At 44.4% G+C, this 24,042-nt stretch overlaps 1 protein-coding gene and 1 pseudogene across 1 annotated transcript in view; both read right to left on the reverse strand.

Annotated features, from left to right (window-relative positions):
* Positions 1 to 24,042, reverse strand: part of LOC124790071 (sugar transporter SWEET1-like) — a 165,740-nt gene that overhangs the window by 130,401 nt on the left and 11,297 nt on the right. The gene's annotated exons all lie outside the window — the stretch shown is intronic.
* On the reverse strand, positions 21,153 to 21,270 carry LOC124790740 (annotated as a pseudogene).

A 24,042-nucleotide genomic window follows, 5' to 3' on the forward strand; every position in this document is an offset into this window, starting at 1 on the left:
TGGTCATCCACTTTTATTATTCCCTCTTGGCTCTTCTACATATTGTATATTACCCACATCTGCCTACAGCTTACCCTTATTTTTCTATAACTGTGGACATCCTACACCATTTTGCACTGTCGAACGTTTTTTCCACGTCGTCAAACCCTATGAACGTGTCCTGATTTTTCTTTAGTCTTGTTTCCATTATCAACTGCAATGTCAGAACTGTCTCTCTGGTGCCTTTACCTTTTCTGAAGCCAAACTGATCGTCATCTAGCACATCCTCAATTTTCTTTTTCATTCTTCTGTCTATTATTCTTGTCAGCAACTTGGATGCATGAGATGTTAAGCTGACTATGTGATAATTCACACACCTGTCAGCTCTTGCAGTCTTCAGAATTGCATGGATGATATTCCTCCGAAAGCCAGATGTAATGTCACCAGACTCATTCACTGTACACACCAACGCTATAATCGTTTTGTTGCCCCACCTATCTGCTCTCTCCCCTGTATTTAATATTGGAATTCCCCTACACCCCTACAACTGCATTCCAGCCCCCCCCCCCCTTTTTACATACTGTATTACTCTTTCAACATCCTCTTATACTTTCTCTATCCCTTCATCTTCAGCTTGTGATGTTGGCATGTGTACCTGAACTATCATTGTCAGCGTTGGTTTGCTGTCGATTCCGATAAGAACTATCACTGAACTGTTTACAGTAACAGGCCCTTTGCACTATCTTCCTATTAAAAATGAATCCTACTCCCATTACACCATTTTCTGCTGCTGTTGATATTGCCCTATACTCATCTGACCAGAAGTCCTTGTCTTCTTCCCATTTCACTTCACTGAACTCTACTGTATCTAGATTGAGCCTTTGCATTTCCCTTTGCAGATTTTCTAGCTTCCCCAACACATTCAGGCTTCTGACAATCCACACCTCTACTAACAGAACGTTATCCTTTAATTAGTTTTCAATCTTTTCCTCATGGTCTCTTCCCCCGTGGCAGTCCCCTCCTGGAGATCTGAATGGGGGATTATTCCAGAATCTTTTGCCAAAGGAGAGATCACCATGGCACTTTTTCAATTATAGGCCACATGTCCTGTCAATACATGTTATGTGTCTTTAATGCAGTTGTTTCCATTGCCTTCGCATCCTCATTCCGTTGGCCATTGCTGATTCTTCTGCCTTTACGGGCAGTTTCCCACTCCTAGGACAAGAGACAGCACTGAACCTCTGCCTGCTCCTCCGCACTCTTCAACAAGGCTGTTGGCAGAATGAGGGTGACTTCTTATTCCAGAAGTCTTCGGCCGCCAATGCTGATTATTGATCAAAATTTAAGCGGTGGCGGGTTTTGAAACTGGGACCGAGGACGTTTTGATTATTAACCAAAGATGCTACCCCTAGCACTATCTATGATGACATTACAGTCTTGCCCCTAGGTGCCTGCACTTTATCAGGCCTGCACATTAAGTGGCGAGCCATGAAACACCAATGCATCAGTAGCATCTAAAGAAGACAAGCAGCTGTGACATGGAAATACTGTGCAGTTTACACAACACTTTCTGACGCAATGCCCATGAACCATTAAAGCATTCAAGGCATAGTTTACAGAATCAAATGCCTTTGTGAGGTCTCACAAGATTCCTGCCACATTACTGCTCTTACCTAACAATGTGCTTACTTTTCCAACACAACTGTTTACTGTATCTACGATGCTTCCCTTTGTTGAAAGCCAAACTGTTAAGAACAGTAGAATATTTTCCAATGAAGTTTTGGATTTGGGTAACAGCATCTTTTTCAGGTATTTTTGATACGACTGGAAGAATTGAAATAGGATGATTATTTCTCTTGGCATGTTTTGACCCTTTTTTGAAAAGAGTTTTAACTTTGGCATATTTCACTACTTCTGATAAGCTGCCCTCTTCAAAAGGCTGATTAATTACTTGAGATAGTTGGTGGACAATAACTTTAGTAGGCATTCCACCATAACCTGAACAACATTTGTTTTTAATGCTAAGATTACATTTTCTACATTCTTCACACAGACTTTTAAAAGAAATGTAAGGTGCTCAGAATTTTCATCAAAGCAAAAAGGATTTAGTTTCTTGTGATAATCTGTTACACTGACATCAGATTGTGTCACATTTTTGAAGAATTCATGGAAGTACTCTAGTATTAGATTTGAGCTTAAAATAACATCAGCTTTAAGGTTGCTTTTTGAAATTTCTTGGTTACAGATTTTAGCACCTAATTCAAATTTAATGACTGACTACACAGCCTTTGTCTTATTCCTCTATGATTTAAAACCATCCTGTTATTTGCCAATAGTTTTGCTGCCTTGAAAACTCTTTTAAATACAATTTTATAAAGTCTAATATAGTCAATGAAATCAGTATTTCTAAACTGTTTTAGTTCTCAGTGTGTTTATGTGACCCTCACACTGGAAATTTTTATGGTGTGAGTGATACACTTTAATTTATTCTCACTTTATTGCATGAGGGTCTAGGTGGAAATATATCATTAAAGACATCTGGAAAACTACACTCCTGGAAATGGAAAAAAGAACACATTGACACCGGTGTGTCAGACCCACCATACTTGCTCCGGACACTGCGAGAGGGCTGTACAAGCAATGATCACACGCACGACACAGCGGACACACCAGGAACCGCGGTGTTGGCCGTCGAATGGCGCTAGCTGCGCAGCATTTGTGCACTGCCGCCGTCAGTGTCAGCCAGTTTGCCGTGGCATACGGAGCTCCATCGCAGTCTTTAACACTGGTAGCATGCCGCGACAGCGTGGACGTGAACCGTATGTGCGGTTGACGGACTTTGAGCGAGGGCGTATAGTGGGCATGCGGGAGGCCGGGTGGACGTACCGCCGAATTGCTCAACACGTGGGGAGTGAGGTCTCCACAGTACATCGATGTTGTCGCCAGTGGTCGGCGGAAGGTGCTCGTGCCCGTCGACCTGGGACCGGACCGCAGCGACGCACGGATGCACGCCAAGACCGTAGGATCCTACGCAGTGCCGTAGGGGACCGCACCGCCACTTCTGCCTTGGTGCCAATGATGGTCGTATGCATGTTTGGCGCCGTGCAGGTGAGCGCCACAATCAGGACTGCATACGACCAAGGCACACAGGGCCAACACCCGGCATCATGGTGTGGGGAGCGATCTCCTACACTGGCCGTACACCACTGGTAATCGTCGAGGGGACACTGAATAGTGCACGGTACATCCAAACCGTCATCGAACCCATCGTTCTACCATTCCTAGACCGGCAAGGGAACTTGCTGTTCCAACAGGACAATGCACGTCCGCATGTATCCCGTGCCACCCAACGTGTTCTAGAAGGTGTAAGTCAACTACCCTGGCCAGCAAGATCTCCGGATCTGTCCCCCATTGAGCATGTTTGGGACTGGATGAAGCGTCGTCTCACGCGGTCTGCACGTCCAGCACGAACGCTGGTCCAACTGAGGCGCCAGGTGGAAATGGCATGGCAAGCCGTTCCACAGGACTACATCCAGCATCTCTATGATCGTCTCCATGGGAGAATAGCAGCCTGCATTGCTGCGAAAGGTGGATATACACTGTACTAGTGCCGACATTGTGCATGCTCTGTTGCCTGTGTCTATGTGCCTGTGGTTCTGTCAGTGTGATCATGTGATGTATCTGACCCCAGGAATGTGTCAATAAAGTTTCCCCTTCCTGGGACAATGAATTCACGGTGTTCTTATTTCAATTTCCAGGAGTGTATTTATGAATATGAGTTTCTAAATATAACAGAGTTTCTAAATATAACAGAGTTTCTAAATATAACATCCTACATCCTTTTAATTAGATATTTTGAGAAGTAGTTACCAGCAAGATCTCTCATGCCATTAATATCTTAACTTCTCTAGGAGAACACTATGAACTTTATAAGAAAATGCTTTGGATAAGACATGTAAAATATCAGTTGGCAATATTTTGTCATTTAAGTAGCTGGCACACTGTGGTAGCTCAATGAGTGAATACAGTTCTTTCTCAGTTTTGAAAAAGTAATTAAAATTGCCTCTTCCCACACTGTGAAAGAAGTATCTTGTCTGGAAAACCCTCTTACAAGGTTTAAGGACAATGTCTTTTAACCTACCTTTAAGATACTATAATGTTTATACTCAGCATTGATTGCCATATCTTGTACATCAGACATTCAATTCCCTATTACGAAAAAAAAATGGAATGCATACTTCATTTCTGGAGGAATATATGTCACAATTGCAGCTTTCCACACCAGCATGGTGTGAGAGAAATATGGTGCTTAGTTTGTTGTTATTCTTCTGTTAGCAAAATTATCAGTTATTGTAATAGATCTTTGCGTGTTGTTATAAAGCACTCCTGCTTTGATTTTATCATTACTAATGTTATTGTCTTATGAAGAGATCTACCTACGTGATTTCTGTAAATGAGTGCAACTGGTTGACTAATTTATTGTCTCATTATTTGAGGGCTACCAATTGGCTCTTACAGTCTGAAGTGCTTTGAGGTTCTCAGCAAATGATGTATGTACGAGCAAGGGCCAGAAAGTACAAAGCCAGACTGATGGCAAAGAATAACCATGGTAAGTGGTGGAGTCCACACCATGCTTCATGTTTAAAATGCACAGTCCAGCTGCACACATGGTACTCTACTACACCACTGCTATCACAAGTGAAATTGGACTGCAGTGCTCTCTACAAGTCCCCTGATAGCAGAAAAACCTAGGAGAATTATTTTATCATAGAATGTCCTGGGTAATGGCATCATGCAGCAGCAGATAAAAAGAGCACACATTGAATTAGGAAGGCATACATACTATTATGGTTATTCCAATCAGTCAGTGGTGGGGAGCACAGGTGAATGATACAGGGTCTTCTGCACAAACAGAGCCATCTCACCAACTTCCTACAGTGTAGGGACTTCAATAGGTTGAACTGATTTTCTCCATAAACAAATACAGCAATGTCAAAATTGAGTCCTATTGCAGGATTTCAGATCACTACAGTTTTAAGTTACAACAGTTGATTTACTCAGATGATGACCTGAAAGTGCATGGCCCACAGATTGGCACTCCTTTTATCTATCAGGTATGATGACACTCTATTGAATGCAGCATCATTTATAATGACCACAGTTCATAGCTTGCAATGGAACTTTCTCTCTGAATTATTTATTTGTGTTTATTTACCCTTTGATCCCTATGCAGTCATCTTGGATAAGCCAGTGCATACAAACAGGAGTACACGAGTACTCACAGATTTTTCACATTTGAAATAATTCTAATGCTGCACTGTTAAAAACACACAAACCATTGATGCACAGTAAAAAGCAAATTTCAGCTTTAGAAGCACAGTAAAAATAAAATAATACATTTTTATGTACATATCTTTCGCTTTAAAGCACATTTTCTTAATGAAATGTTTCATGCCTTGGAGTAGGAGGATTTTTCTTTCACTTTGTGCTCTCACTTTAAGCTTAATTTACACACATTTGTCATTAACTTTTGTGACTTCTGTACCTTACTGTTAAAGTATGAGAATGTACAACATCTTAATTCACCATTTAAAACTGATATTTTATTGTAGTGCTTATTGCTCATATGCTTACGTTAGAAATGACCTCAGCTTTTATTGGATCTTTGTGATTAAGTTTATGTTGATTACTATTTGTGAGGGAGTTGTAGCACCTTTACAAGAGCACATGTACTTGGCACTTGTGTCACCTTGTCCTGTCTGTATGAAGGTACTGATTTTCTGTGCTTTTTGCCTTCTTTATTTTATTTTCAATCATGCCTATGCATCGAACATGCCAGATCATAATCTAGAACATTTTAAAAGAAACTGATCACTATAATAAAGTGTTCAATTATAAATCTCATTAAAGCATATTCCAAGGCCTGTTCTATTTTGGAAAGTATTAATCCACTACTGGCTTGCTGGGCCTATCGTAGCTTCACCATAGCCTCATTAGCTGTCACTTTTCACGTTTCCTGTACGAGCTTCACAGCTACTGTAGCGGTCCCGGGGCATACACAGTCCCCACTGTACCTGGCTCCTACAGGCAATCCCCTACTTCATGCTGCTGCCCATCTCCCACAACTTGGACGAGGGGCTGGACTTGTGGGAGATGGGGAAATAGGGAGGAGGAAGTACAAGAGCAGTTGGACGTATGGGAACAAACAGTACATGAACATGGATCGAAATTTAATATAAGTAAGAGTGAGATGATTATCACAACAAGAAAGGAGAGAGGAACAGCTGGAATAACAATTGGTGGGGAACGATTGAGGAGAGTGGAGAGTTTCATAGGAAGCCTGATACAGGAAGGTGGAAAAAAAATGACAGAGAAATAAATGAGCGAGGGAGAAAAGTAGAAGCATTTCGGAAGAGTGTCAGAAGCCTGATATGGAGCAAGGATGTACCCCAAATCAGTAAAGAGGTTATATAATCGGTCATACTATGTCCTGATCCTGACATATGCATCAGAAACCTGGGTTATGAAAGGGAGAGAGAAAAGCAAAGTACAAGCTAGTGACATGAAATTCTTGAGAAACAGTACTGAAGTGAAAAAGGTAGACAGGTTAAGAAATGAGAGGATCAGAGAGTTAATGAAGGTGGAACCATTACAGGAGGAGATAGAGAAATCAAGGCTGAGGTGGTATGGGCATGTTAAGAGAATAGAGGAGAAGAGGATACCCAGGAGGATACACGAGACGAAACTGAAAGGAAAGAGAACAAGAGGAAGACCGAGAGACAGATGGCAGAAAGGAGTAGAGGAGTGCTTCCAGAAGAAAGGAGAAGACTGGACCAAGGTAAAGACGGAGAGATGGTGGCAAGACAGAAGACGATGGAGAGGCCTGTGTTTCATACAGACCCAGCCGGAGGCTGGAAACTGTCCAAGATGAAGAAGATGATGATGATGATGATTAAAACATATTCATTTCACAAATCTTTGTAAGGAGCAAGGAAAGTGGAAAGTATCAACCATGGCTTATTAGTAGAAAATACCATCTTGGCATTTTGCTGTAAAAAACTGAGAAACCACTAGGATGGCTGGATACAACAAACGAATCTGAATCTTTATACCAACAACCTTTCCTAATTTTCTACTGATTTTAGTGAGTTAGAATTGCCATAAAACAATTAGGTGGAGCATAAATATTTCACAGGGAACAGAGAAAGTTTTGCAGGAGACAATTTCAATTAAAAAACCTGCAGTTTGTCATAAACAAACTTCAACTCTTATGGAAAACTATAGAAAAATTATGTAGCAGAACAGGCTATACACATTCTGAACAGTGTTTATGGATGTGGTCACAACATGAAAATCGTTCACTGTTTTGTAACTCTCCTCTAAATGCCATTCTTACTTTTAAACAAGTTCATGTTGTCAAACACATACTATTTTGAAAGTGACTAGATGTACTGCATCAACAATATATGAATCTCCTGACTGTTAGATAAATGTCTAGATGAAGACTGTGTCCCCTCCATCGCTGCCTCCTTTTTTCCACCACTAATGAGATGGCACAAAAAATTAGTCCATACAACATCAATAAATGACAGTATGTGAAGGAAGAATAAATTATAACCCTTAACTACTACGGACACCAACAGGAACACAATTACTATGGATTGATCTCTCATCCCACATTTTAAGTTTTTATTTACAAAACTACTGTTTTGTTGAATATATATTTTCATGACTTCCTGTTGTTCATTACACTGCCTGTAAATAGACTTTATCGAAATTTATAGCATCTGACACAAGAGACGTCACGCTAGTGCAGAATTATGTGTTTTCCTAGTGTTGTTGGTGCAGTTCACATGATGTAGCCAAGTGAACTACGGCTGTCAAAGCAGTTCTATGCCCAGCCATCAGGCGTGCTGTGTGTTTTACATGTTTTATGTTTACTTTATGTATTTCTTTTATTCCTTGTTTTTGTGAACTTGTCATGTCATGTTTGCTCCTTGATGATTAACTGCTACTGTGTAACTACGGGTTAACTAGTTTCCTTTATGAAGCAACTCTGTTTCCTGCAAGGGATCAGTGCATTAAAGTACGATATCTCCCTTCTATCAAGAAGCAAGGATATTGGTAGATGATGAACTCAAAATAAAGCTCTTACACTTCCACATGATTGCTGGTTCTGGTTATGAGCATGCAAAGCAAAAGTCTTGACTGAAGTCAAGCCAAAAATAACAAATGGTGACTGCAATGTGATATGGATGTGGAAGGAACGGAACTGCAACTGATTTGTATCGAGTTTACAACATGTTGGAAGAACCAACAGTATCAAGACTAGTGGTCCGCATGCTTCCGTTTTGGCCCAATAATCAAATCCTGTGGTTTGTACAGATGGAAGCAAGCTTCTGCTATGCTGGAATCATGTCCAACAACAAAGTTACCCCTTGTGGTGAGCCAACTGGGTCGCCATTTCGCAGCTCAAGTGCAACATGTCATCACTGTCTCCCCACCCTCCAAAGGTAAATTCTTACCTTACAAGAAGCTCAAGGAAGGAAGGAAGGAAGGAAGGAAGATTGTTTTTAATGTCCCATCGACTTCATGGCTATTAGAGATGGAGCACAAGCGCGGATGGAGAAGGAAATTGGACGTGCCCTATCAAAGGAACCATCCCGGCATTTGCCTTTAGTGGCTAAAGGATATCATGGAAAACCTAAATCTGGAGGGCCACACGTGTTTGAACCAACGAAAAGCTCAATACAGAACTGATACAGAGAGTCAGTGCCTCAAAGGAGGATAGAATATGTCAAGTTCTCACAAAAGAGGATAATGGAGATCGTAAGCTATCACAGTTTCTAAAACATCTGCACAGCAAGATGGATAGAGTCACTGTGCTAGACAACTTATTGCACTCTCTGTGCGCCACTAGATTACTACCACAGTGAAAGACAATAATGGCATCTCAAACAAGCCTGTCATTAGACACCATGGCAGAAACTATAGACCGAATAACGAAAGCCATCAGCCTGGCCCAGATCAACACAGATGTGGCACAGTGCAGCATTATGATGGCCACAGCTACAGTCGTGTGTACTGGTTAGAACTAATTCAGAGCAAAGGTGGAAATGTTATACACGCAGGTCAGCACACTACTGTCATGAGGCTGCACTGGAAACAGCAGAGGGGCCTACCACGGATGTTCGAGGAGCTGGTCTGCTAGCAACACTGTCTTCTCAGGGTGAGCAACCTGTATGCTGGTATCAATGGAGCTATTGTTAGCAGCCACAAAAATGTACAGCACTGCACTTTCACCCAAATGTCAGCACAGAAGGTCATAGACATAACTGACTGCCCATCCCCATCTCATCACCTGTTCATCAGCAACATAAGTTCTGCCTGGAATACCTAATGGAGACTGGTTTGCCAACTGCCTCCTGTATCAGCTACTAACAATTTGACTATTGAGACCTACAGCACTCAGAAGATGGACTTTAACTTAAGATTACGCCGTCCACTCACCTGGGATTTTACTGTTGCAGACGTCACGGATGCTATAAACTGCGCAGGTCTCTTGGCACATTACAATCTCTTGCCGGACGTGGCAAACACATTATCATGTTAACTTGCATTGGATTTCATCGCAGTACAGCCATCCTCAATGCAAGCTGATACAGGCACAAGAAGGTGAGTATGCTCCTCTACTACTCCAGTTTTTGAATTTGACGGGATCACCAGGAGCACCTAAGCAAATATCACACAATATGGTGCACCATATCGAAATGATGGCTGGATCACCAGTGCCGTGCAGACCTAGATGTCTGACATTGGATCACCTAGCTATTGCTAAAGCGGAGTTTGACATTATGCTATGAGAGGGCATTTACAGACCACCCAACAGTCCGTGGTCCTCCGCATCACACCTGGTGCCTAGAAAAGGTGGAGCCTGGAGCCCTGCAGAGATTATTATACAGTTAATGTGAGAACAGTGCCTGACTGTTATCCTGTGCCACTGTTATGGAAGTACAATTATGCATTACACAGTACAACAATATTCAGTGTTTTGTACTGTGTGGAAGCCTATAAGCAGATACCAGTGATGAAGGGAGACATTCTGAACACAGCAATTATAACGCCATTTGGGCTAACTGAAAGCATGTATATGACATTCGAATTACAGAACACAATGCAGACATGGTGAAGGTTTATTGACTCTGTCCTTCAAGACCTTCTGTTCAGTTTTGCGTACCTGTATGAAGTGCTTGTATTTTTAGATACCCTGGAACAACACTGACAACACCTGGAGGGCATTTGGAGCATTACAGAGTTGTGTTGAAAGTTGCTAAGTGCATTTTCAGGTGACCTGAGGTTACCTTCTTACAACAGAGAACTGCATTTTCGGGCAACCTGAGGTTACCTTCTTAGGACATGGAATTTCATTTTCAGGCTCTCTATCTTTGACAGAGAAGGTCAAAGCAATTTTACAGCTACCTAGGCCAACCACAATCAACTAACTGTGGCTGTTCCTAGGCATGCTGAACTTTTATTGTTGTCACCTATTTCAAGCAGCAGAACAGCAGGAACTGTTGAGTGCAGTGCTGACAAGATCTAAAGTGAAAGGCAGTTCCCCAATGCAGTGGACTGAGGCTCCGCATTCAAAGTCACAAAACAGAGCATGGCTGATGCAGCACTCCCTGCACGTGCCAAGCTCTATGCACCTGTAGTATTAATAATGGACACAAGCCAAAAAGCTATTGGCATAGTGCTAGATCAATGGTCAGAGGGCTCACAGCAACCACTGGCATATTTCTCTCACAAACTGTCCACAACTCAAGAGAAACTGGAGTGCCTATAATCCCAAGTTCCTGGCCATATAAGATGCAACTATATACTTTCAACCATAGATTGAAGCACAAGTATCTGCAATCTTCATGGACCATAAACTGTTGACCTACTCAATTAAGCAGGACAGCTTTAACTACTCTTCCCACCAATAAAACCATCTCAAATTTACCGCGCCATTCAGTAATAACATCAAGCACATTTCGGACATTTACAACATGGCGGCTGACTGCTTTTCGTGCATCAGCAGTGTGACAAGCCCTACTGACTGAGCACAAAAAGATGATGGAGATCTCTGAACATTCGTCAATGATGCTATGTCAGCATTACAACTGCAAGTCGTTGTCTTCCGGAAGAAGATGACAGGCTGTACAGCGACACCTCCCAAGGAAGACCTCACCTGTTTCTTCCATCAGCATTGAGAAGACAAGCTTTCAACAGCATCCACAACATGTGCCTTCCAGGAGTCCATCCCACCTTTCTTCTGATGTCTTAACATTTTGTTTGGCCGAGGATGGAAAAAAATTGTTGAGGATGGGCACAAACATGTCTATAGTGCTAACATGTAAAGCATCCATGAAAGCATTGATTAGCGGTCTTCTAAATGTAATTGTACTTCCTCCACTGAATGGTCAACATTATTTATTGACCATCATGATAGATTGTATCACATGCTGGCCAGAGGCAGTGCCAATCGAACTCACTACCACTGAAACATTGGCCTCTTCATTTGCATCAGCATGCTTAGTGAGATTTAGTTGCCCTCTGTATATCACTACTGATCACAGTCGGCAACTTGAGTCATATTTGTTCAGACAGCTTGCCAAGTTTTGCAGTTATGTTTATCACAAGACTACCAGTTACCATTTCGCTAGGAATGGCATAAGTGAGTACTGGCATTGCTCCCTACAAGCAGCACTCATGTGCCATGACAAAACTTGGACAAAGCTCATGCTATTGTCCCCCTCGGCTTGTGAAATACATATAAACCCAACACTGGTTCTTCAACAGCAAACCCGGTCTAGGGAGAGACATCGCATCTTCCAGGTGAATTAACTGATGCCAATGCTCTGCATACATCCACACAAGACCGGACGGAACTTTTACAGCATCTGCAGGGCTATATCACTCAAATCTAGCCTACAAAAGCTTCCCATCATGACACACAAATTGTTATGTGCATCAATACCTAGACAGCTGTTCTCATGTCATGCTCCATATTGACAGCACGAAACCACCATTACAACTTCTGTACACTGGCCTAAACTGCGTGTTACGAAGAGGTATGTTGACATCAGACATCTTGGTGAACAGCAAGACAATGACTGTTTCCCTCAACAGTATCGACCCTGGGAACGTAATCCAAGAGACATCACTGTGCACAGCCATATGGTGACATCAAAATCTTCCAGAACCTGAAACCCAGCCACAAGTACCGCAGCTGCTGCAAATGCCTGATGCGAATGACTACCAGCGGGGACAACTCGTTCTGGATGGCATGTTCATTTCTCCTTGTTACAGAAAATCCACTTCCGACAATGGAGCTGATATAACACCTGACATGAGTGTCATCACATGCTAGTGCAGAATTAAGTGTTCACCTAGTGTTGGTGGTGCAGTGTAATGTGATGTAGCTAAGTGAACTGTGGTCGTCAAAGCAGTTCCACGCACAGCCACCAGAGGCGTTGTGTTTTTTTTTTTACGTGTTTTATGCTTGCTCTATGTATTCCTTTCTTTCCTTGTTTTTGTGAATTTATCATGTAATGTTTGCTCCTGGCTGATTAATGGAAACTTGGCATCATGCACTCCGATTGGCCATGGGATTGTCCTGTTGCCGGATGCTCTGGGCAACGCATGACCACGAATGCTTTGCTGCTAGGGATCACGATGTATCCAAGGCATGTGCGTATCACGTTGGGGCAGTGACTGGGCGAGGGATGTTTGTATGTGTGAACTGACAACTATAGCGCTACCCATCAACAGACGAACGGCAACAGGGCAATCCCACAGCCAATCAGAGTGTGTGGTGCCAAGTTTCCATAGTTTAAAAATGGTGCATTGTCGACCTACACAATACTAGTAGTTTTGGTTCCTACTGGCATCAGTTAGCCAGGCTTAAAATTTTGAGACAATTTTTCTCCACCGTGCATAGACTCAGATCACAATTTGGTTATGATGAACAGTAGGCTGAAGTTTAAGAGACTACTCAAGAAGAATCAGTGTGCAAAGAAGTCAGATGTAGAAGTACTGAGGAATGAAGAGACACACTTGAAGTTCTCCATGACTATAAATAATGCAATAATGAAATGCTCAGTAGGCAGTTTAGTTGAAGAGGAATTGATATCTCTAAAATGGATAATCCCAGAAGTTGGAGAGAGTAACATAGATTCAAGGAAGGTAACTGCAAAGAAACCACGGGTAACAGCAGAAGTACTTCAGGTGATCGATGAAAGAAAGAAGTACAAAAACATTCAGGGAAATTCAAGAATACACAATTACAAGTCACTTAGGAATGAAACAAACAGGAAATCCAGGGGCATACAGAAAAGTTGAAACAACCTTCGGTGAAATTAAAGGCAAGGATGGAACATTAAAGCTTTCACTAACACAATCAATTTATCAGGAATGTCTAACTCTTCCATTGTTGGATACAGTTCCCTTCTGTCAATACTGTCACAGGCTGATCTGAAGTCTATAAAGAGGTGACATATCAATCCCAAATTCTTTGCATTTTTCTAGTATTCACCATACTGTGAAGATCTGATCAACAGTAGATCATCTCTGATGAAACCCACATACACACAGTTAGACATTCCTAGTACATTAATTGTCTTTGTGAAAGCTACTGTGGAAAATAAACGGGGTCTAATTAAGATACACAAAATGTTATCAAGTGATGTGATCACGAAAATGGAGTAAGACAAGGAGACACATTATCCTGCCTTCTGTTTAATACAGACTCGGAAAAGGTTATCAGAGATGGGAGTATTAATACAAGATGGACTATCCTCTATAAATCAGTTCAGGTGCTGGCATATGCAAATGATATAATTGCTAGAACACCAAGAGCAATAAAAGGGGCCTTTAAAAGTCTTGAAAGAGCTGCTAAAAAGATGAACCTACAGATAAATGAAGGAAAAACAAAGTAGCCTGTAACTAATAAACATTATCCAAATGAGACCCTATCCATAGAAATTGGTTCATATTACTCTGATGTCATGAGTAGTCTCACTTATCTTGGATCAGAAGTAAAATATAAGAGCAGTGTCAGCTCTGAAATCCAAAATGCTGTTCACCAACAAATGCTACTATGGCCTCAGAAAGTATCTGAAATCTAAGTTGCTATTCAGAAAGACTAAGTTATGATGCATCAAGTTTTAGTAAGGCCGGTGCTAACACACAGTGCTGAAACATGGACATTAACAAAATTTTGTGAAAGGCAACTGGGCAAATTTGAGAGAAAGATCTTAAGACAAGTTCTTGGGCCAATGGAAGAAAATGGTGTCTGGAGGAGGAGATTCAACTGTGAACATTGTCGCTACATTAAGATTAAAAGGATGGAATGGGCACGACATTTACTGAGAACAAACAATAGAATAATTACGAAGATATTCAGCACAGTGCCTGAAGGAACCAGGAGAGTAGGAAGAGATGAGGCTAAGGTGGGAGGAAACTGTCACAGAGCACATAATGGAAACTCAAATTCAAAATTGGAGCAGTTCAGCACTAAACAGGGAAGAATGGAAAAAGCTTCTCACAGAGAGCCATTGCGCCAATGATGAATGAATGATGATGTGGTACATAAGAGTGGAATTGGAATTCCTCTGTTAAATGCAGAGGAGAGAACAGATAGGCGGAAAGAGCACACTGAGGGCCTCTATGAGGGGGAGGACACCGTCAGGTGGCTTGCGGAGTATGGATGTGGATGTAGATGTAGATGACAGAAGAAGAAACAGGAGTTGATATACAAGAGGTAGGGGATCCAGTATCAGAATCAAAATTTATAAGAACTTTGAAAGATTTAAAATCAAATAAGACACAAGGGATAGACAACATCCTGTAGGAATTTCTAAAATCGATGGAGGAGTGGTAACAAAGTGATTATTAATGTTAAACAATGGAAAATCCAGGATGGAATGTAACAATATTATGAGAGGCAGTGTGCAGTGTGGTTTCAGTTGCCTGAGACTGCAGTCATGTGTGTGAGTTGTGTTTGTGAGAGTGGGTGTACTTATGCATATGTGTGTCTATTGTTGACAAAGGCCTTAATGGCCAAAAGCTATAACTGCGAGAGTCATTTTGTTGTGCCTATCTGCGACTCAGCGTCTCCGTTATATGGTGAGGCAACTTTCCTTCTCATAATATTGATTATGTATGAGACTGGCGATATACCATCAGACTTTCGGAAAAACATCATCCTCACAATTCCAAAGACTGCAAGACCTGACACATGCGAGAATTATTGCAGAATCAGCTTAAGACCTCATGCAGCCAAGTTGCTGACAAGAATAATATACAAAAGAATGGGAAAGAAAATTGACAATCTGTGAAATAATGATCATTTTGGCTTTGTGATGGGTGAAAGCACCACAGAAGCAGTTCTGACATTGTGGTTGATAATGAAACTAGTCTGATGAAAAATCAAGCCACGTCCATACAATCTGTCGACCTGAAAAAAGCATTCGACAATTTAAATGGGTACAAGATGTTCGAAATCCTGAGAAAAATAGCAGTAAGCTATAGAGAAAGATGGGTAATATACAGTATGTGGTAATATACAATATGTACAAGAAACCAAGGCGAACAATGAGAATGGAAGACCAAGCATGAAGTTCATGGATTAAAAATCACGTATGACAGGGATGTAGTTCAATACATATGTCGAAGAAGCAGTCATGAAAATAAAAGACAGGTTTATGAATGGAATTAAAATTTAAGGTGAATGGATATCAGTGTTAAGATTTGCTGATTACATTGCTATTCTCAGTGAAAGCGAAGAATTACAGGATCTGTTGAATGAAATGAACCGTCTAAAGTGTATAAAATATGGATTGAGAGTAACTCGAAGAAAGACAGAAGTATTGTGAAGTAGCAGTAATAAGAACAGGAAGAAACTTAACATCACAATTGGTTATTACAAAGTAGATGTAAATTAGGAACTGTGCTACTTACGTGGCAGAATAACTCTTGATGGACTGAGCACGGAAGGTGTAACAAGCAGAACACCACTGGCAAAAATCATATTCATGGCCAAGAGAAGTCAATTAATATCAAACATAGGTCTTAATTTGAGGAAGAAATTTCTGAGAATTTACATTTGGATCACAGTGTTGTATGGCAGTGAGACATGGACTGTAGGAAAACCGGTACAGAAGAGAATAAAAGCATTTGAGATGTGCTACAGAAGAATGTTGAAAATTAGGTGGACAGAAAAGGTAAGGAATGAGGAAGTTCTCCGCAGAAACAGCGAGTAAAGGAATATATGGTAAACACCGACAAGAAGAAGGGACAGGATGATAGGACACTGTTAAGGCATCAGGGAATAACTTTCATGGTAGTAGAGAGAACTGTAGAGGATAAAAGTTGGAGAGGAAGACAAGAGATTTGGAAGCATCCAGCAAATAATTGAGGATGTAGGTTGCAAGTGCTACTCTGAGATGGTTGGTTGGTTTAGAGGCAGGAGAAGGGACCAGACTACAAGGTCATCGGTCCCTTGGTCCTAATAAAACAATGCCACAAGTGTGAGAACAAAATGGATGAAACATATAACACAAAACAGAAAGAAAGGAAAAGCCACAAGAACGAAGGGAAAGCAACGAACACTAAAAGGAACAAAAGAGGACAAGAAAACAACAGAGAGACACTACAAACAAGAAGAGAGTAAAACGTGAAAGCACATTACAGTGGCTGGCCAACCACGAGAATCAAAAGGGAAAGCCAGCCACTCTGCAATACATTAAAACCTCCACCCTAAAAGCACTAGGGTGGAGGTCACAGAGGGACATAGGACATGCGCTAAAACCTACATAGAAGTATAAAACCCACTCTCATGGATAAAACATAAAACTAAAGCTGCTGTGGAGGCATTGTCACACAACACCGAAGGCAGGGTGCTGGGAAAGTTAAAAGTCTGCCACAGAGTGGCTAAAAGTGGGTGGTCCAGCAAGAGGTGGACGACTGTCATTTGGGAGCAATAGCGACACTGAGATGGGTCCTTGCGATGGAATAGGTAACCATGCGTTAGCCACATATGGCCAATGCAGAGCTGGCAGAGGACAACTGATTCCCTGCAAGAGGCCTGCATCGAAGACTTCCACACAGTCACACTCTCCTTAATGACATGCAGTTTGTTGTGTGTGCTCTTATGCCATTCCGTCTCCCAAAGCCAGAAAACCCTGGTCAGCTTCGGAGGTGCCTATCTCCAGAAGCAGTTTCCGCGGCGCCTGCTTGGCCAGCCTGTCGGCAAGTTCGTTGCCGGGGATTCTGACGTGTCCTGGGGTCCACACAAACACCACGGAACGGTGGGACTGTTCCAGAGCATAGATGGACTCCTGACTGGACACTACCAGAGGGTGGCGAGGGTAGCACTGGTCGATAGCTTGTAGGCTGCTCAGTGAGTCAGTACACAGGAGAAATGACTCATCAGGGCATGAGCAGATGTACTCAAGAGAATGAGATACGGCCACCAGCTCTGCAGCGAAAACACTGCAGCCAACTGGCAAGGAGTGCTGCTCAATATGTCCTCCATGAACATATGCGAAGCCTACGTGACCATCAGCCAATGAGCCGTCGGTGTAAACCATTTCAGAGCCCTGGAACACGTCAAGAATTGAGAGGAAGTGGCAGCAGAGAGCGGTGGGGTTAACGGACTGCTTAGGGCCATGCAAAAGGTCCAGACAAAGCTGCGGCCGAGGTGTACACCATGGAGGCGTATGTGAACAGACTGCAAGTAGAGGTGGTAAAGGGAAGGACTCCAGTTCAGAGAGAAGGGACCACACGCGAACCGCAATCGTTAGCCCTGATCTCGGCCACCGATGCGGGAGATGGACTGCCGCGGGCGGGAAAAGGAGACGGAAAAACTGGTGCTCCAGGGAACTACGAATGAGTGCTGCATAACTGGTGAGCAGTTGCGCATGTCTGATCTGCAGTGGAGGGACACCAGCCTCCACCAGTATGCTGGTCACCGGACTCGTTCTAAAAGCTCCTGTTGCTAATCGAACTCTGCAGTGGTGCACAGGGTCGAGTAAATGCAATGCTGAAGGTGCTGCCGAACCATAAACCACACTCCCATAGTCAATTCGGGTTTGGACAAGGACTCTGTAGAGCTGCAGCAGCGTAGAGCGATCTGCACCCCAAATGGTGTTGCTCAGGCAATGGAGGGCATTGAGGTGCTGCCAGCACTTCTGCTTAAGCTGACGAAGATGAGGGAGCCAAGTCAATTGAGCGTCGAAAATTAGTCCTAGGAATTCACATGTCTCCACTATGGTGAGTGGATCATCATTAAGGTAAAGTGCGGGTTCCGGATGAACGGTACACTGCCGACAGAAGTGCATGACACACAACTTTGTGGCTGAAAACTGGAAGCCATGGGCTAGAGCCCACGACTGCACCTTGTGGATGGCTCCCTGGAGGCACCGCTCAGCAACAACAGTACTGGAGCAGCAGTACGAAATACAGAAGTTGTCTGCATAGAGAGAAGGTGACATGGAGGGCCCGATAGCTGCTGCTAGACCATTAATGGCCACTAAAAATAGAGAGACACTCAATACAGAGCCCTGTGGGTCTCCATTCCCCTGGATATGGATGGAACTATGGCAGTCACCAACTTGGACACAGAAAGTATGGAGCAACAGGAAGTTTTGGTTAAAAATGGATACAATGTCGCCAAGTCGTGTCGTATGCTTTACGTAAGTCAAAAAAGATGGCAATCAGGTGTTGCCATCTGGGAAAGGCTGTTCGGATGGCAGACTTGATGGACACAAGATTATCAGTGGTGAGTGACCCTGGCAGAAGCCGCCCTGACATGGAGCCAGAAAGCCACGTGACTCCAGGACCCAACCCAACTGCTGACATACCATACGTTCCAGCAGCTTACAAAGAACGTTGGTGAGGCTGATGGGCCAATAGCTATCCACATCAAGCAGGTTTTTACCGGGTTTGAGAACCAGAATGATGGTGCTCTCCTGCCATTGGGATGGAAAGACGTTATCGCACCAGATCCGGTTGAAGATGATGAAATGTGCAAGGACACTGAGAAGCTCCCACTGTGTAAATAGGATTCACTGCAGCGTGTAGTGAATGAGAGGAGGTTCCCTTCCAGCCGCCGTTTGAGTGTGTGCAAAAGACTAGGGGGTAATTCTCAGACGCAATGGCTCGAGCAAAGTGCTCGTCAATCACATTTGGATCAGTACATAACTCACCACTTATGGTAACACCGGGGACAGCTGTTGGGGCCTGGTACCCGAAAAGACATTTGATCTTTGCCCAGACTTGGGAAGGTGCCGCGTGGCACCCAATAGTGGAGACGTATCTCTCCCAACACTCGTTCTTCCATTGTCTGATAAGGTAGCAAACACGGGCACAGAGCCATTTACAGGCTATGAGGTGCTCCTGGGAAGGGTGCCACTTATGTCGCTGTAGAGCTCGCCGACACTCCTTAATTGCTTCAGTGACTTCCAGCGACCACCAAGGGACTGCCTTATGCCTCGAGCACCCTAAAGAGGGAGGGATCGCGTTTCCTGCTGCAGAAACAATTGTGCTAGTCACCTGCTCAACCAACATATCGATGTTACTGTGTGGGGGAGATTCAGTGGTGACAGCAGAGGTGAAAGTTCCCCAGTCCGCCTTGTTCGAAGCCCATCTGGGCAGGCGTCCATGTGCTTGACACTGGGGCAGTGACAAGAAGATGGGGAAGTGGTCACTACCACACAGGTCGTCATGTGCTCTCCAGTGGATAGATGGGAGAAGTCCTTGGCTGCAAATTGATAAATCAATGGCCGAGTAACTACCATGAGCCACAATGAAAAGTGTGGTGGCCCCAGTATTTAAGAGGCAGAGGTTGAATTGCAACGGTAAAGTTTCGACATCTCTGCCTCAGCCAGTAAGCATGGTACCACCCCACAAGGGGTTATGGGCATTAAAATTGTCCAGAAGTAGGAAAGGTTTAGGGAGTTGATCACTCAGTGCAGCTAACACATTCAGGGGTACTGCACCATCTGGAGGAAGATATACATTGCAGACAGATATTTCCTGCATCATCCTTATTCTGACAGCCACAGCTTCAAGAGGGATTTGAAGGGGCACATGTTCACTACAGACCGAGTTTAGGACATAAACACACCTGACACTCGATTATAGTCACTATGGTTCCTGTAATATCCCTTATAGCTGCAGAGGGCAGGGGTTCACATTGCTGGGAATGAGGTTTCCTAGAGGGCAATGCAGATAGCAGGTGTAAAGCTTAACAGTTGCCGTAGCTCAGCCAGACAGTGGAAAAAAACCGCCGCAATTCCACTGGAGGATGACATCGTGAGACTGGGAAGACATGGAACATTCAATGAGGCAGTTTATGCTGCGGAGTCACCTGCTGCCTGACAAGATCTAGGTCCTTAGTAGATGCCAAAATCTCCACCCTATCCTCAGCCACAGAGCTTGTAGGTAGCGGTGGTGTGGGTGCCACTGCAATTTTCTTGGTCTTAGGGGTTTTCTTTTTGTATTCCTCTCGCCGCTCCTTGGGTTTCCCTGGCTGGGAGGACTTCACTGGCTCAGTCTCTGGGACTCAGGATGAGTGTGAAGCCCTACGACCAGCTGCTTTTGGGCTCTTCAGCCACTGGCAGTTGTCATCTTTCCACAAGAAGAAACCTGGGAAGGGAGGGACCCAAGGGGCCCTTCCTAGCGAAAGAAGCCGAAGAAGACTTACACTTCTCCAGCTTAGAAGTGGGCACGGACGTCCCCAATGGTTGGGGGGGGGGGGGGGGGGGGGGGGAGGGGGGGTACTGCTCTCGAAGCAGGTGGTGCAGGAGCAACCATCAAGGGGGCAGGTGTAGTCTTCCGGTTCTGACAGGTGACCTGGGTTGGAGGAGCTGATGGTGACAGAACTGTTGTAGCAGCGGCGTGAGATGATGTCATATTCACAGGATAAGCACTCCGTCTTCAGGCCACAAGTGGCCCACCAGGACCATCTGACCGCCGTGTCATCCTCAGACCAGGATGCGGATAGGAGGGGCGTGCGGTCAGCACATCGCTCTCCCTGTCGTTATGATGGTTTTCTTTGACCGGAGCCGCTACTATTCGGTCAAGTAGCTCCTCAGTTTGCATCACGAGGCTGAGTGCACCCCGAAAAATGGCAACAGCTCATGGCGGCCCGGATGGTGACCCATCCAAGTGCCAGCCACGCCCAACAGTGCTCAACTTCGGTGATCTGACGGGAACCGGTGTATCCACTGCGGCAAGGCCATTGCCTATATGCACAGGATGCAGGTATTCAAATTTTCTCTTAGCCTCAGTGTAGGTCAGTCTGTCCAGGGTCTTGTACTCCATGATGTTCCTTTCTTTCTGGAGAATCCTGCAGTCTGGTGAGCAAGGCGAATGGTGCTCTCCACAGTTGACACAGATGGGGGTCGGGGCACATGGAGTATGGGGATGAGATGGGCGTCCACAATCTCGGCATGTGACGCTGGAAGTACGGTGAGAAGAGACATGGCCAAACTTCCAGCACTTAAAGCACCGCATTGGGGGAGGGATATAGGGCTTTACATCACACCGGTAGACCATCACCTTGACCTTATCACCCTCAAAGGCCAAGAAGAAGGCACCGGTGGCAACCTGATTATCCTTCGGACCCCAGTGGACACGCCGGACGAAATGTACACCTCACCGCTCTAAATTGGCGCGCAGCTCATCGTCGGACTGCAAAAGAAGGAATCTGTGAAATATGATACCCTGGACCATATTTAAGCTCTTATGGGGCGTGATGGTTACAGAAACATCCCCCAGCTTGTCACAAGTGAGTAACCCATGACTGGGGAGAGAATGCTGTTCTGATCAAGACTGAACCAGATCTCATTTTGGACAAGCCCCCCACCTCCCTGAACTTGTCCTCTAAATGCTCAACAAAAAACTGCAGCTTCATCGTCATGAAAGATTCCCCATCAGCTCTTGAACATACAAGGTACCAGGGCGAATAAGATCCGCTGCCATCCTTAGCCTGACATTCCTCCCATGGTGTGGCCAGGGAGGGGAACGATTTGGGGTCATACTTCTGTGCGTTGAATTGAGCTCGTGATCACTTAGAGACTGCTGGTGTTTCACCACCAGCAAGAGATGATGGACTACGCTTCATGGCGTGTCATCCGTCCTGATACCACCCACTTCGACCAGGGGCCCTCCCCATGGGCACCACCCAGCCACAGCAAAGGCCGCCTGGTAGGATGCCATTACCGGGAGTCCCGATGCCCCAGGAGGATGGGCATCTACCCCTTGGCATATGTTGGGAGTTAACGGCGTAGGCATAAGCAGAGTGATCCCTGTGTGGTCAGGGGGCTACAACCAACAGGCTACATGGCAGTCCCACCACAACGGACTGGTTACCATGCTGGATATCAGGTGCAAAGAAGTCCATGGTCATCGTCGGCGCAGAAATCGGCACTGCATAGTGCATGGTGGAAAACGCACCTAGGAAGGCATCCTCGCCCAGGAGATGGAGAATGAGCCGGACTGCAATGCGACGACGAGAAAGTGGGCTACTGATCTCAATGTGCGATGGACATGATGCACCTTGTAAGGCACCCTTCCCCAACTGGCTCGCTCTTCAGGAAAATTTTGAAGAATGAAGGTCAAAACCTACAGGGGACCATCACATAAATGCCAAAACGTATGAAACACCTTTTAGTCGCCTCGTACAACAGGCAGGAATACCTCGGGCCTATTCTAACCCCCAGACCCGCAGGGGGGGAATGATGATGAAGGACAAACAACACCCAGTCACCTGTCGGGAATCAAAACTGGGCAACCTGCATGGTAGGCGGTAACACTACTGCTACGCTATGCAGGTGGACTACTCTGAGATGATAACATTAGCACAGGAGAGGAGTTCATGGTGGGCCACATCACATCAGTCAGACTGATGACAAAAGAAAGGTAGTAGATAAGTGATTTGACATTCAAGGTGCCACAGTTGTGTGCGGAACTTTTCTTTTCTTTTTTCGTTTCTGCACCACGCTCCTACAGCTTATTCTACTTTCCAGGAAGGTAGTTGTAAATACTGAGGTGGGGGTGGGGGCTGAAAAATTAAAATGGAAACCAGTGCCACAACAGTACCTTATAGTCTGGGTTATTTGCCTTTGCATGAAGTGGCACTGAATAAAGGTAGCAATACACTGGAGGCACCACACGGATGTGAAGCAAGTCATTGGTCCTGATTTTGTCAATTAAACCACTCCAGGTTTGCAGGAAAAACCACACCCTAGTAGCAGAAAATCCACCTAGGATAAGTATATGAAGCTGGTATCTGTACAGGTACCATTGGTGACTTTGCAGCTCTGGAAGAATGAAATGATAGTGAAATCCAGACCTTTAGCTGCTTACAGGCATTGATAAATATCAATGGGGACATCTGAAAAACGTGTGCCCCGACCAGGACTCGAACCCAGGACCTCCTGCTTACATGGCAGACACACTACCTGGCTGAGCCATCGAGGACACAGACTACAGTGCTACTGCAGGGACTTATCTCTGGCACACTCCCCGTGAGACCCACATTCCCAACTTACAGTCCACACACTACATTTGTAGTGCCCCTGCCCACTATACTCATTACTCGTGTCAGTCAATCTACCGATCCATACTGAAGATCATAGGCCAGTTAGCCTTATCTATATGAAGATGGTATCTCTTCTTTCAGACATGCCCGAAAGAACAGATACCGTCTTCATATAGATAAGGCTTACCAGCCAATGATCTTTAGTGCGGATGCACTCACATTGCCCGAACTGTTATGGGAATCGGTAGATTGACTGCCGCGAGTAATGAGTATAGTGGGCAGGCACACTACAAATGTAGTGTGTGGACAGAAAGTTGGAAAGTGTGGGTCTCACAGAGAGCGTGCCAGAGATAAGTCCTTCCAATCGTAATATCGTCTGTGTCCTCGGTGTCTCAGTTGGATGGCGCGTCTGCCATGTAAGCAGGAGGCCTGGGTTCGAGTACTGGTCGGGGCACACATTTTTCAATTGTTCC

The sequence above is a fragment of the Schistocerca piceifrons genome, chromosome 3 (assembly GCF_021461385.2).
Source record: "Schistocerca piceifrons isolate TAMUIC-IGC-003096 chromosome 3, iqSchPice1.1, whole genome shotgun sequence".
Classification (NCBI taxonomy): Eukaryota; Metazoa; Arthropoda; class Insecta; order Orthoptera; family Acrididae; genus Schistocerca; species Schistocerca piceifrons.